Source organism: Dromaius novaehollandiae, chromosome 20 (genome assembly GCF_036370855.1).
Source record: "Dromaius novaehollandiae isolate bDroNov1 chromosome 20, bDroNov1.hap1, whole genome shotgun sequence".
Lineage (NCBI taxonomy): Eukaryota > Metazoa > Chordata > Aves > Casuariiformes > Dromaiidae > Dromaius > Dromaius novaehollandiae.
The window spans coordinates 250322-265652 of NC_088117.1; the positions used below are offsets into that span (position 1 = coordinate 250322).

At 49.7% G+C, this 15331-nt stretch overlaps 1 long non-coding RNA gene across 1 annotated transcript; it reads left to right on the top strand.

Annotated features, from left to right (window-relative positions):
- Positions 1–13329: 13329 nt before the first annotated feature.
- On the top strand, positions 13330–15006 carry LOC135330400 (uncharacterized). Its single transcript, XR_010392444.1, has 3 exons — positions 13330–13432; positions 14012–14083; positions 14944–15006. It is a non-coding gene; the product is annotated as an uncharacterized LOC135330400 (long non-coding RNA).
- Positions 15007–15331: the final 325 nt, after the last annotated feature.

Here is a 15331-nt window from a genome sequence, read left to right on the forward strand (position 1 = left end):
TGAACAGTAGCCTGAAGCTGGTGGTGTTTGGGTTTTTTTTTTAACAAACTGTTATAAGAATGGGGGCTTTAACAATCACATTTGGTTTACAGTTTATCCATGACCTCTGAAACTGATTTCATTTTTTAAATGCTTATTTCTCACCTTACAGGAACCATACAGGACCCTCCATAATCCTTGAAGACTGATACTATGTGATTGGAACAAAAATAGCACAGCACAGATGGTTAAGGAACGGGACAACAAAGACAGTTCAAGATGCTGCTGGAAGCAAACTACACATTCAGTTAACTGGAGTTTAAGTATTACTTTATGCTCTCTTGCTGTTCTTAATGCTGCTCAGGGCAAGCAGCCTGTGTTGACACAGTGCCCTTTGCTTCCAAAGCTCCAGCTTTGTAAGGTCATTCTCTCTTTGCTAATCAACAAATATAGGTCCACTTTTGTTGTCCGAAAAGCGGATTCGTTGCCTGGTGTGCAATAAGCCAATAATTACACACTCAGCAGAGACATTGGCTTATTTAGCTCAGAGTTGCGCAAGCCTGGGTGCTCGGTGGTTTCCCACAAATCAAGCACCCCCCTCCAACTTTTCAAGTAGCATCAAGACAAACACATTGGCAGGTTTGCAGCTTTCCCTTTTGCACTGATTGGTTAGTGATTTCTTCATTCCCTGGCTCCCACCCCTGCCTCTCAAGGTCCTGATGAGGGGAGATAGTAATTTCAGCAATTGACACTGCCCCAGCAGGGTCAGTAGGTGTTATCTCCCAAGGTCCTGACGAAGAGGATATAATCCAGACCCCTTAATTAACATTGTTTCAACAGTGAGAGGAGGCTTTGCTTCCCAAGGTCCTGGCGCCCAAGCAGGCCTTATTTCAAAGCCTTGACATCCTCCCTTTCGGAGAGTAGGGCACAGGAATGCAGACTGCTTGTAACTCCCTTATCTTTCCAGCCTGCGCCAGCTGTGGGGCCCTTTCTTACTGAACTAGGAGTACGGCCTAAGGCTTCAGCACATTTAGCTACTCATGCTAAGCAAGTGTGCGGCCTAAGGCTTCAGCAAATTTAGCTACTCATGCTAAGCAAATTTTATCTAAGTGGCTACCTCTAGACAGCTTCAGTTTTTTAGAAAAGAGAGATAGAAGTTATCCTAATCTACCTACTTCAAACATTCTTTCTGAGCTTCCCAGGGTTGTCTTGTAACAATTCCCCCTTTTGAGACTTAGATGATCATATTAGTCTCACTCTTTTAAAATCTTTCCCATATTACTTTTGTAAATGCATTGAATCACTACATAAATGCATACAAAAACTACTAACACCATTCCCAAAATTGTTAAACAGTTTTTAACCCGTGAGCTTACATCAGGGAACCAGGAAGTCAACCATTTCCATGTTTCTTCAAATCCGAAAGAAGTATCATCTTTCTGAACCCCACGTAAGATTTCAGTCTGCTTCCAGATTTCATTTAGATCGGCAGAAATTCTCCTGCTTTGATCCACATATACACAGCAACCAGTGTTTATTACTGTACATACTCCTCCCTGAGATGCCAATAACATAGCAATTTTTATAACCTCCTACCTTAATGGCTCCAGTACAGTTGATCGGTTGTTTTCCATAAAGTACAGTTTTCTCCCACCATTTATTACTATTATTACATCTTCGGATACATTGATAATAATCTCCTGTCACACTCTGGAATTCCCATTCCTGTTCGGTTGTTTCATCATATTTCCTTTGATCACTGTCATTTCTTATCTGTTGTATAAATTCCATAAAGGAAAAATTAAGAGGCACTCCAATTAGCGGGAAGCCCTTGTTGGAATGGCCAGGGAAGTGGGTACGCACCCAGCAATCCCTCCGGTTAACTAGCTTCATAGATTTCGTAATTGCTTCCAAATGGAGATTGTGACTCCAAAATCCTTCCTGATTCCCTTTAATTGCTTGGCTCAGGGAACCTAGAAAAACTAACCACCACATTTCTCCCCTGGTTGTTAAGGAGAACATCATTTTTACACAGATACCATAACAACGATATTAACCCTATTCCTAACAAACAGATTAAAGCAATTCTTCCCTGAAGACAATCTAAATTTGAAACCGATTCGCTTCTAATACAACTCGTAACATTAAAGGCTGAACTTGTTCAGCTTTCCACATCTCTCGAGGCACTGCTTTCACTCGGGTGTAGTGGATCCAGGAACCAATTCCCTGCAGTTTCACAGCAGTATTTGTTGTTAGTAGTACAAGATATGGTCCTCTCCATTTTTCTGTCAACGGCTCATCCTTCCAGGTCCAAAGATGTACTTGATCTCCCGGCTGGAATGAATGTACAGGTGAATCTAAAAGTACGGGAGATCTTAACTGGATGTACCTACGGAGAGAAGTAAGAACCTTTGCCATAGACAAGAGAGAATCCCTTAAAATTTGATCGCCCTTAACGTGCATCTGAATGTCATTTCCAGTTAAATTGACAGTGTAAGGTTTACCATACAGAATCTCAAATGGACCAACTTTCTCCCTAACCCTGGGGGTTATTCTGATTCTTAATAATGCCAGAGGTAAAACATCAGTCCATTTCATCTGAGTCTCCTGACACAATTTTCCTCTCTCTCTCTTCATTGTTTGAGTCATTCTTTCCACTTTTCCACTGCACTGTGGCCTCCAGGGGGTATGTAAATCCCATTTAATTTGTGCTATTTTTGAGATTTGCTGTACTATTTCTGCTATAAAATGAGGTGCCCTATCCAAAGAAAATCCTTCTGGTACCCCAAATCTTGCTTTGATTTCTTTTAATAACATTTTCACTACCTCCCTTGCTTTATTGGTGCGACACAGGAAAGCCTCAGGCCATCCTGAAAAGCTGTCAACAATTACCAACAAGTATTTATATCCATTACAGCTTGGTAATTCAGAAAAATCAATTTGCCAGTAATCCTCAGGCATGACGCCCCTTTTTACTTCCCCTGGGGAGGGGGGGGGCTTCTTCTGAATCTTGGGATTATTTCTAAGACAGATTTCACATTTTTGTGTAATACCCTTTGCAATTATTAACATACTAACTCCCACAGCAACTCTTTTACCTGTTTCAACCGATGCCTCGGCTCCCATGTGGCTACTATCATGTATTTGCTCCATCAGCTTCTTCATTATCAGCAAAGTTACCACACATTGTCCAGGAGATGCTACCCACCATCCTTCGGAAGTCTTGATGCATTTCAGTATTTCTGCTAATTTATTTTCTTTTTCAGTGTCTACCGGAATTTCCATTCTTAGCGTTCTCTCTGGAACTAAGGCTGCCACCGACACGAATAGTGCTGCCCTTTTTGCAGCCTCATCGGCCCTTTTGTTCCCTTTAACTATGTCAGTCTGTCTGGACTGGTGCGCTTTGCAATGCATTACTGCTATTTCTTTGGGGTTATTAGCTGCTTCCAGTAGCTCCATAATCTCCTTACTCTATTTTATAGGATTCCCTTGAGAAGACAGCAGTCCTCTTTCCTTCCAAATTGCGCCATGGGCATGTATAACCCCAAAGGCGTATTCTGACTCTGTAAACACATTGGTCCGTTTTCCTTCCGATACTTCCAGAGCCTGGCTTAAAGCAATCAGTTCTGCTTTCTGGGCAGATGTATTTGCTGGCAGCGATCTTGCTTCGATTTCTTCTTCCAAAGTGACAACAGCATCTCCAGCCCTTCTTTCTCCCTTTATTATAAAACTGCTCCCATCAGTAAATAATTCCCAATCTGGATTCTGCAATGGAATATCTCTCAAATCCGGACGGCTGGAATACGCTCGCGCAAGAGTTTGCAGGCAGTCATGAGCCAACCTCCCCTCCTCATCAAGTGGTAATAAAGATGCCAGATTAAGGGTATTAGACACTTTCATGGTTCCATCTTCTGGCTCAAGTATTACTGCTTGGTATTGCACCATCCTACTCGCGGATAACCAGTGATGCCCCTTCTGTCCTAAAACTGCTGCAACAGCATGTGGCACATAAACAGTCACCTTTTGTCCCAATGTCAATTTTCCTGCTTCTTGTATCAACAACACAGCAGCTGCAACTGCTCTCCGGCATCCTGGCCACCCTGCACTCACTTTATCCAAGTGTTTTGGAAAGTAAGCCACAGGTCTTTTCCAGTTTCCTAAAGTCTGTACGAGCACTCCCAACGCCTGGTGCCCTCTCTCATGTACGTAAAGGTCAAATGGCTTTGTTAGGTTTGGAAGTCCTAATGTGGGAGCACTCATGACAGCAATCTTGATTTCATCAAATCCTTTTCGGCACTCTGGAGTCCACTCCAGCAAGTCTCCCGGCCCCTTAACAGCTTCATAGAGAGGCTTTGCCATTAATCCAAAATTAGGTATCCACAGGCGACACCCCCCGGCCATTCCTAAAAATCCCCTAAGGTCTCGTCTTCATTTTCGGGGGGCGATCTGACAAATCGCTTCTTTCCTTTTGATTCCTAATTTTCTTTCCCCCTGGGATATTTCAAAGCCTAGATAGATTACGCTTTCCTTCGTGATCTGTACTTTTTTCTGAGACACCCTATATCCCGCTGTTGCCCCCAAATTTAATAAACTGATGGTTGTTTCTCTACATTCTTCAGTCGTGTCTGCCCCCAATAAGATATCGTCCACATACTGTAATAAGGTAGTGGTATCTGTCTTACCTTGCCATAATTCTAATTCTCTTGTGAGTACCTTACCAAAAATTGTAGGGCTGTTCTTGAATCTTTGCGGGAGTACTGTCCAGCACAACTGCTTTTTGCGTCTCGTTGTAGGACTTTCCCAGTCAAAGGCGAATAATTGTTGACTTTGTTCCTCCACAGGGATACAGAAGAAAGCATCTTTTAAATCCAATACTGTAAAATAGACATTTGAATCATTTGTTGTCGTTAACCAAGTGTGTGGACTGAGTACCACTGGGTGCACATCAGTCGCTATCTGGTTAATAGCTCGCAAATCCTGTACTAGACGATATTCTTGTGAATGTGGTTTTTTAACAGGCAGGATTGGATTATTGTACTCGGATTGACAGTCTCGCAACAGTCCCTACTTTAAGAAATTAGTAATGATAGGCTCCGGTCCAACACGGGCCTCTAACTTCATGGGATGCTGTTTTCGCCTTACCGATTTAGCTCCTTGTTTTAAGTCCACCTGTACCGGTTCTACATATCTGGCTCTCCCAGGTTTCTCCGTTGCCCACACAAAAGGGACTACTGTGTCCATTACTTCGGAGGGAATTGCGCTTGGTCCACTCTCCACCTGTTCAGAATCCAGTGCTTTCTGCAACATAGAGGCTTGTGCTTTCCAGGCGCCATTTTGTGGAATGTGCACCTGAACTTTGTTTTTATCAAAGGTTATCTGTGCCCCCAGTTTATTCAGTAAATCCCTCCCCATTAGGGGTAATGGGCATTCTGGCACATATGAGAATTCATGTGTTAACACTCTATTTCCTATTTTACATTTAATTGGTTGAAAGAAAGGTTTGACCTCTCGCTTTCCCGTGGCCCCAATTGCTGGCATAGAGAATTTACTCATTGGTCCCTTACAGCTGTCTAATACCGAATACATTGCTCCAGTGTCTACTAAAAATTTAACTGTTTTGTTCCCCAGCTTTACTGAAAGCAGGGGTCCGGCTGGGGAATCCAATTTCTCAACCCCCAGTCCCCATCAGTCTGAATCTTCTGTACTGATCAGGAGCAAATCTGCCTCTGGAACAGATACAGACGGAGGTTTCCAGTGATCTGATTGTTTCTTCGGGCACTCACTTCCCCAGTGCCCCTTCTCCCTACAGATCGCACGTCGGTCTCTCCTCAGTGAAATTCTATTTCCCAAATTCCCTCCTACTCTATGCCCTCTGCCACATCCTCGTCCTTTTGGAAAGCCTCTTCCCCGAGAGGAAGTTTGTGCCTGGGCAAATGCAGCTGCCAAGATTGCAGCGTTTTGCCTCTTATCTTTCAGTTTCTCCTTCTGCTTTTCCTTTCTCTCTGCTTCTTCCCTGTTATTGTACACCTTAGATGCAATTTCTATTAATTGCGACATTGACATCCCCAACATACCATCTACTTTCTGAAGCTTTCTCCTTCTAGCTGGTGCCAATTGTCCTACAAATAATGTAGTAAAAGTCGTCTGGTTCGCTTCGTCCTCGGGATCCAAGTCTGTCCATTTTCGGGCGGTTTCACATAACCGCTCGTAAAATGCAGAGGGATCCTCATTCTCACCCTGTGCGACTTGATATAGTTCTGCAATATTCTTGGGCCTAGGTACTCCATGCTTTACCCCATATAATATTAACTGTTGCTACTGTTTAGTCATTAACCTGCCTGCCCCTGTATTTTGATCCCAATCTGCTTCTTGGGCCGGCGGAAAACGGTTCGCTCCATCTCTAGCACTTTCTCTTTCATTTTCCTCTCGAGCTGTGTCCAATACCAGTCTCTTCTCCTCAGGTGCAAGCAAAGTATTTAAAAGCACCTGTAAATCCTGCCAGGCTGGGTTATGATTCGCAATTATCATTTTAAAGGATTGATACATCTTTTCTGGATTTTCTCGGTACGACCCGGCAGACTCCTTCCGATTCATTCAATCTGGAGTTGAAAACGGCACCTTCGCATCTACAGGCAGTCCGTCTGGTCCCACTGCTTGACGCAGCGCGGCCTCAATCACAGCATTTTGTTGAGCCCGAGTAGCCCGAGTTCTGCCTGCAATTGGGCTACATGCCTCACTTCCCTTACCTCTGCCATCGACACTATCTTGATCTCTTTCCGGAGAGACCAATAATTGTACATCCTCTTCCTCATCACCCACTTTTAAACATCTTTTCCCAATATTACAAGCAGAGCAACACCGAGGCATTTTCTCTTTGTCTTCCATCATCATTAACACATTGGAGTCAGAGACCAATAGCTTACATTTTTTTTCTTCTTTCATGATCATTTCTCAGAGAGAAAAACAAATCCACCTATGGGACCTCATCCCATTTGTTCTGTCTTCTGCAAAACAACATAAGTGGCAAAATTGTATTCTAGTTTAGTGTTCCCATTTCTGGCCATTTTCCCTCATCCTCCACTTTATACATTGGCCACCACTGAGTACAGTATTCCTTTCATTTTCTCCTTGTTACAGGATCCCCATCAAACTTATCCCAATGTTTCAGGATGCGTCCTAAAGGAGAACAGGGGGATACCCCTGCAGATTGTCCTGTTCCCATATTATTACCCTTAAAAGAACATTCTTACCAATTATGCTTTCGTACACTCCAGTCGGCACTGTCCAAATGTGTACAAAGCTTACATTGGGTTACCACAACCAATTGCCCCTATATCATACCCTCGATGCAATGTCTCTTAATAATTACTGCGTTGCACCTTTGAGCCGCTTACCCGCTCCGACTGGGCAGGGTGCGCGCGGAGTCCCCGAACAAAACGGTCGGTGCGCGCTGGAGTCCAAAGAGCAGAGTCTCCCCGCCGGGAACTGGCAAGATGATCCAGGCAAGGCTTTACAGGGAGGGTCCCATCTGGGTCACCAGAAAACTGTTGTCCAAAAAGCGGATTCGTTGCCCGGTGTGCAATAAGCCAATAATTACACACTCAGCAGAGACATTGGCTTATTTAGCTCAGAGCTGCGCAAGCCTGGGTGCTCGGTGGTTTCCCACAAATCAAGCACCCGCCTCCAGCTTTTCAAGTAGCATCAAGACAAACACATTGCCAGGTTTGCAACTTTCCCTTTTGCACTGGTTGGTCAGGGATTTCTTCATTGCCCGGGTCCCGCCCCTGTCTCTCAAGCTCCTGAGGAGGAGATGGTCATTCCAGCAATTGACACTGCCCCAGCAGGGACAGCAGGTGTTATCTCCCAAGGTCCTGACGAGGAGGAGATAGTCCAGACCTCCTAATGAACACTGCTCCCGCAGTGAGAGGAGGCTTTGTCTCCCAGGCTCCTGGCGCCCAAGCAGGCCTTATTTCAAAGCCTTGACATCCTCCCTTTCGGAGTGTGAAGCGCAGGAATGCAACCTGCTTGTAACTCCCTCATTTTTCCAGCCTCCACCAGCTCCGGGGCCCTTTCTCACTGGACTAGGAGTGCGGCCTAAGGCTCCAGCAAATTCAGCTAGTCATGCTAAGCAAGTTTTATACAAGTTGTGCGAAGCGGCTACCTCTAGACAGCTTGAGTTCAATAATTGACAGTCCAGGTCCCAAGGTCTTCAGTTAGGGATACGTGCACCTCCAGTTCTTTTGCCAAATTGGCAATACGTACCTAGAAATAAAACATTTTGATTTAATGTTTCTTTTAGGGCTTTAGCAGTTCTAGGATGCCCTTGATTAAAGAATGCTTCTTTTCAGAAAATAGAAGTTATCCTAAACTACCTAGTTTGAACATTCTTTCTGAGCTTCCCAGGGTTGTCTTGTAACAGTTTCCCACAAATCAAGCACACTCCCCCGCCTTTTCAAGTAGCATTTTTACAAACACATTGCAAGGTTTGCAACTTTCCCTTTTACACTGATTGGAGAGTAATTTACAGACAATTATACTACTGCTTACACACCAATTTACTACTACACATGCTCGGGGAGGGGTCTTCACCCGGGCGTGGGGCTTTTTGACCTGTGGGAGTGATTTTTTGTGTTTTATGGAGGACAGTTCAGTTAGGGATAGATGCACCTCCAATTCTTTTGCCAAACTGGCAACACGTACGGAGAAATACAGCATTTTGATGTAGTGTTTCTTTAGGGCTTTAGCAGGCAGAGTCCCAGCGGGGCGGGGGAGGAGAGCTGGGGCACAGGCTTGGCCCTGGAGCCCCCCCGCCTGTCAGCAGCTGCCCCCGGGCCAGCTCCAGAAGCGCAGAGCTGGCGCCGGCGCTGGGGCAGAGCGGCGGCAGCGGGGCGCGAAGGAGAGCAGCGAGCGAGGCCGGAGCAGGCGCTGGCGCGGAGCTGCCGAGCAGCGAGGCGAGCGCAGGGGCGCGAGCGTGTGGGCAGAGAGCCGGGCTGCCCCCGAGGGGCTCCTCGAGGGCGGCAGCAGCACCCCCGGCCGCCAGCATGCCCGGGCTGCCCGCACAGGGCGGCGCCGGCGCCGGCGCGCGGAGGGAGCGCGGGCCGCGGCGGGGGTGCGCGGCCCCCTGCGCCTCCCGCGCGGAGGGCGCCCCTGAGCTCACAGAGGGGCCCCGCGCTGCGCCGCGCCGCGCCCTGAGCTCACAGAGGGGCCCCGCGCTGCGCTGCGCTGCGTCGTGCTGCGCGGTGTTGCGCTGCGCTGCGCTGCGCTGCGGTGCAGTGCGGGGCTCTGCGCTGCGTCGTGCTGCGGGGCGGTGCAGGGCGGGGTGCTGCAGGGCGGGGTTTTGCGCGGGGCTGTGCCGCGCCGCGCCCCGCAGACGCCGCTCCGCGCGCGCGTTGCTCGAGGGCGCCGGCGGGGGGCGGCTGCTGGCGCCGGGCAGCATGGTGCGAGCGCGGGGGGCGTCCGGCGCCGGGCGGCGCCTGCTGCTGCTGCTCGGGCTCCTGGCGGCGCTGCGTGCCCGGGACAGCCGGGCTGCTCCGCGGGCAGCGCCGGGCCCAGGTAGGGCGGGCGGGCGGGCGGCGCCGGAGGCGGAGGCGGAGGCGGAGGCGGCGCGGCAGGCTGGGGGCGGCGGGGCCGGCTGGCGAGCGGCCGGGGCGGCGGGAGGCGGCGTCGGGGGCCGGGAGCGGCTGGGCGAGGCTCGTGGGGCCGCGGGGAGGGGGGTGCGCTGGGGGGCGGCGGGGGCCGGGGGCGAGAGCTGTGCCTGGAGCGGCGCCTGGCGCTGGCTGACGGGAGCTGTTGTCCCCGCGGGCGGTTGCAGCGGTGCCCGGCGGCGATGGCGATCCAGCTGCGTGGCCGGACGCCGGCGCCGAGCCTCGCGGACAGGCTGGAGGTGAGTCCTCGGGGGACCTGAGCTTCCCTGGCAAGAGCAGAAGCGTGCCTTTCCTGGCGCCGCTTTGGCCTGGCGCTGGCCGGGGAGCTCTCGTGCCCCCGCAGTGCGAATGCTGCTTCGTGTCCTCCGGCGCTGAGGGTTGCCCCTTTGCAGAGCGCTGGCTTCCTTGGTGGAGCTTAGAGAGCTCCGCGGAAGAAGGGGCCGAGGGGCCGCGTGTTTGTTTGTCTTGGGGGTGCTTGGGGGCTGTCTGTGGCAATACATGATGAGAACTGCTCCCATCGGTGGTTGCTTACAGATGTGGCTGAAGTTGAGGATTATCCAGCTTCTCAGCTGCATCCCGTTGCCGAGCCTCCAGGTCTTCCCAGGGGTACGTAGTCAGTTTTTACTTCCCTGAAAGAACAAGAACTTTCCTTGTGCTATTTTGCTCCCATGAAATTGTGCTTCATACTTCCTCTGGGGTCCAAGGGCTTTACAGCCGCAGGGGAGTCCCAGGGGTAAGTTGTGAGCATTTCTTTATTTGCTTTGTAGTATTTGCTTTGTAGAAGAAGCTTTTACGTTTCCAGCTTTTCCTGGTGGTGAGTGTAACTGAATAAGTCGTTGGCTGATGCTCAGAGGCACAGAAGAGCAGAGTGGGACTCGGGAGGCCTTGAGAGATGTGTCCCGGGGTGCTTTGCCTTGCAGGGTCTTTGTGCTGCTTCCAAAGCCTGCTGCAAAGCCAGCGGGCTTGCTGGGGTTGAGTTTACAGCTTGTGTGAACTCCGGGGTGTGCTCTCCCGCAGCAGCTCTGTGCCTGCTTAGATTTATGGCCATACGATGCCACTGCAGACACCCGCTAAGCGTTTGCAAGGTGCACATGAGCAGAAGTATGGTGTAATTATATGTTCCCCGTCATTCACCACCCTTCAAATCCGAAGTTGTCTATGGAAATACATGATGAGAACTGCTCCCATCTGTGTTTGGTTACAGATGTGGCTGTAGTTGAGGGTTCTCCAGTTTCTCAGCTGCATCCCGTTCTTGAGCCTGCAGGTCTTCCCAGGGGTATGTAATCAATTTTTATGTCCCTGGAAGAATAAGAACTTCCTATGTACTATTTTGTTCCTGTGAACTTGTACTTCCTACTTCCTCTGCAGGTGGTTCAAGCACTTCTGTGGAAGTATGTTGCAGCACATAATGAAAACTTGTCTTGTCTGTGTTTGCTTACAGGCCTTCCTGCAGGCAGGGGCCTTCCAGCTTCTCAGCTGGATCCTGTTTCTGAGCCTCAGGAGCATGCCAGGAGTAAGTGGTGGAGATGTATTCCCTTCCTGGGAGGAGCCTGTGGTTTCAGAGTTGTGTTCGTGGGCCGTGTAGCTTCAGTCCTTGGCCGAGGCTCATGCCTGCAAAAGAGCAGAGCGGGCTTTGGGAGGGCTTCAGAGATCTGCGGTGGGTGCTTTGCCTGGCTGCTCCAGCCTTGTGCTTTTCCAGTGCCTACAGCAAAGCCAGCAGGCTTGTTGGGGTTGAGCTTAGAGCTCAGGTGAACTCCAGGGCATCCTTTCCCAGCATGCTTGGATTTGTAGCCACGTGGTGCCTGTGCAGGCACCCGATAAGTGTTTGCCAAAGACTCAGGAGCGGAAGGGCAAGACGAGTGCCTTGCTGTAATGAGACATTCCATGCTCATTCGCTACCTTTCAAATCTGAAGCAGCATATGGAAATAGGTAACGAGAGCTCTGCTCGTCTCTTTGGTTGCAGATGTGGCCGCAGGAGATGGCTATGCAGCCTCTCGTCTGGATGGCCAGGCAGTGTCTGTGGGGAGTCGTACAGGTGAGTCGTGACTCTTTGCCTACTCTTTTGGGTTATTTGAAAGAAGCAGCATTTACTTGTGCGGATGTTGTTCATGTGCAATTTAACTTAATACTTTGTTTAGGTCCTCAGCGCAGAAAGTACAAGGCCCAGAGCAGAAAGTCGTCTGAGAAATATTCTAAACTCCTTCAGGACATCTTGAAGGACTTGGAGAGAGCAGCTGGTGGGTAGATTTCGCTCTGTGTTAAGGGAGATCATTGTAAACGTGAGGTTTTAGAAACAGCTATGGATAAGCTGTGGCTTACGCAGGAGAAAGGGATGGATCAGAGCCTCGCCGCAGTGACGCACCACGTCACACCTTGCAGGCATTGGCAAGCCGCAGAGCTTGTTGAGGGTCTCTTCTACAAGCGTGTTCTTCGCCGCGTTTGTTAACGTTAAGGTGCTAGAGTGTGGGAAGTGTCCTAAAGCAAGGCGGGAGCGGCTTTCTGAAGATGACTTTTGTCTCTGGTGTGTGGAGATGCTTGCAATTAGTCTCTGGGGAATCCCAGAGGTGAGGCGTGACTCTTGGTTTACTGTGAGAGGCGCCGTGTGCCTAGCCAAAGGTCAGGCAGGCCCCTCGGCCGCTGTGCGAATCTAGACCTACCCAGGGCATGGCAACATCCCTTTCAGTGCACTGGAGTTCCTTTACAAACACGTGTATTGCCCCAGGTATTCTACCCTTTTCTCCTCCGTGTGTAATTACAGATGTCCCTCAAGTCACTGAAGCTTCTGCAGCTTCTCAGGGGCTGGAGCCTCTGCTCGAGCCTCAGGGAGATCTCAGGGGTAAGTAGTCTGTCTTCCTTTCCTTTTGATTCTTCTATTAGTATTTTCTCTTTTTTCCTCTTTTATTGCCCTCCTGGGGAATCCAAGGCGCCCAGCACACATGCCCTCCCTGAAGCCCAGGGGCACAGGTAGGGGCAGCGCTGGTTCAGGCTTTCACTGGCCGGTGGGCTCTTGCCCCTGAGAAGTGTCAGTGAGCTTTCTTGTCCGCCGGTGCCAAGAGACCAGAATCAGCCATAATAACACCACGGCATGTAAAATTGCCTGGGAATCCCAAACACGCAGTGAGATTATCAGTCCTGCAGAAGCCAGGGATGTATGGGATTGTCTCCTTTTGTCCAGGCCTTGCTGGTGACAAAGATGCTGAGGCTGCAGCACGTTTGTGAATGCGCCCTGAACACAGTGGCAAGAGCTTGGGGCTCAGTGTACCGTATGTGACTGTTACGCGTACTGTGTGGTGGAGTTGGCATGATGAGCCTTGGTCCTCAGGAGGCCTTTTTCCCCAGCTGAACCGGCTACAGGTTTTTCCTGCCCTCTTTGAAGGAAAGGATTCAATGTCATCTTGCCAATTCTCAAAAAGGCACCAAGTGGCATGAGAATGAGAGGTTCCCATGCAATTGTCTCGTCTCCCCACCCGTACAGCAGGTGTTGCTGCCTGTATTGGTTATCTGGAAGATTTTGTGCGCTTTGATTTTTCTCTACAAAGGACACATTGGGCTAGTGAGCAGGTGCCCACCCCGAAATGCCAGGTTTTGTTTCTGAGCTTTTTACTGAAGCCTTTTGAAAAGGATTGCCTCCTGAAGATACCATGCGGAAGTGATGAGGATCAGTGCCTTCTGATCAAGCTGTCTGGCTTTCTTTCCAAAGAGAATCATCAGGAGACCCTGGAGAAGGAGACCTTTCCGGCAGGAGGCAGTCACAGCCTGCCAGCCTCTGATGAAGAGAGAGAGGCAACTCAAGCAACAGGCATGCCAGGTACTTGCTGTCCATTGTCATCCGCTGTAGGAAATCAAAAGCCCTGTGTGTCTGCAGGCTCTTCCCTTGGGGCCTGCTACTGCACAGCATGTCAGTGGCCAAATGTTAAAGTCTTAGGGCATTGGAAGTGTTCTAAAGCAAGCCAGGAGCGGCTTTCTGAAGATGTTTTTTGCCTCTGGTGTGTGGAGATGATTGCAATTAGTGTGCCAGACATGTGCATATAAACCTTTGTGGGTCCTATGAGATAGCCTCACTTCCCACACCATGCAGCTCCCCGGGATTTCGGAGCTTTGCCGTTTGGGGAAGGAGGCAGTTTTAACCACATTGAGCGCAAGTTAGGAAACACGACTCTTAATCGACTAGACCTCCTGCCCCACCTGCATCTCAGAACTTGCAGGGAGTCCCCAGAGGCCCTAGGCACAAAAGGAGTACCAAGTGGGATCCCTGCTGTGAAAGGAGGTCCTAAATGATGCCCTGATTCACAGGCCGGGCAGGGGTTTGGAGGGAACCTCATGCCTCCTTCTGCATGCTGTGTGCCTGAGCAGTGCTGAGGCTTTACCTCTCTCTGATTCTTGACAGCGCTTCCAAGTGTGTCACAGCCCGGAGAAGCCCTGCACGACAGGAAATACGCCTTTTTTCCAAAGCACCGAGGTACTGAGCCGTCTTGCAGGGATGCCTAAGTGAGAGAGGAGTCCTGAAGACTGGGAGCATACGAGTGGTGTTTGGAAGACCAGAGGGCGAAGGAAGGGGAGGTGGTGCCTGTGCTGGAGAAAAGGCAAAGGGAGAGAGCCAGGTTCAGGTGTCGTCTTTGCCGCAGGCTGCCGCAGAGGTGCCCACCCTGGCTGCTGGGCTGAGCGGCGCAGCCAGCACCCACCATTTCGGTTGGAGCCGGGACGTGGTGTAGCCCGGAATAGCAGTGTCACTGGCTATGGAAGCAGGAGCCCAAGAGAGCCGGACTCTTTTCCCTTGGGGCAAGTGTGCTGACCTGGGAGGGAAGAGTCAGGGTGGCACTCCCTGGACCCGGGATGGCTTTTGTCCACGTCGCTCAGAGGAGTTACTGGTAAACCAGATGAGCACCCCTGTGTGCTCTCCTTCTGGCCTGATGAGTTTTGTTCAGTGGGCTGACTTGTCTCAAAGTGTCAAGAGGATGCCTCCGTGAAACAGCCCTTTTGAGCCTCAGAAGGGCGAGGGAGCACCAAAGGGATTGTGGGATGTGAAGGATTGCCAGAAAGGGAGAGCAAACCCCTCCAATTGGGAAACCTGGATTATGGCCATCCCAGAAGGTAAACAAGGCTGAGAGGCTAAAGAGAGACTCCAAAGCGTGCTGATTTGCAATGACCTGGGGACTTTGCTGCTACTGAAACCAAGCAAGTGTTGCCGTCCCCGAGATTTCCCTCCTTCAGAGATGCTAAGAAAGGGAAAAAGAAAATTTCCTGGGAATGTCAAACAGACTGTGAGATTATCAGCAGTGCAGAACACAGTAACATATGGCCTTGTGTAATTTCCTCCAGGTTTGGCTAGTGGGAGAAGTGCAGCTGCCGCAGAGCCAAAAGACATACGAAAGCATTGCACGGTACGCACTGCAACGGTCTTGGGTATCCTCTTGGCTGGAGCAGCGTTGTGTTGCCTAGTTATTTGGCTGATGAGGAGGAGGAAACGGTGAGTTCACTGTTTTTTTCCCCAAAATTCTGTATTAGACAGCTGCTATTAGTAAGGAAGAGTTTACAGATGTAGTCTTCTGGAGGGCAAAGTTAGCTGCTGACAGTACTCTGTTGAGATTTCTGGTGTAAGAATTTCTATTTGAGCCCTTAGTTCATAGCAATGAGTATTCTTTTCTGAAAGCCATTCTTACTGTTGCCAGTATTACCTAATACTGACACTGTTGCTAAAAGAGAAGAC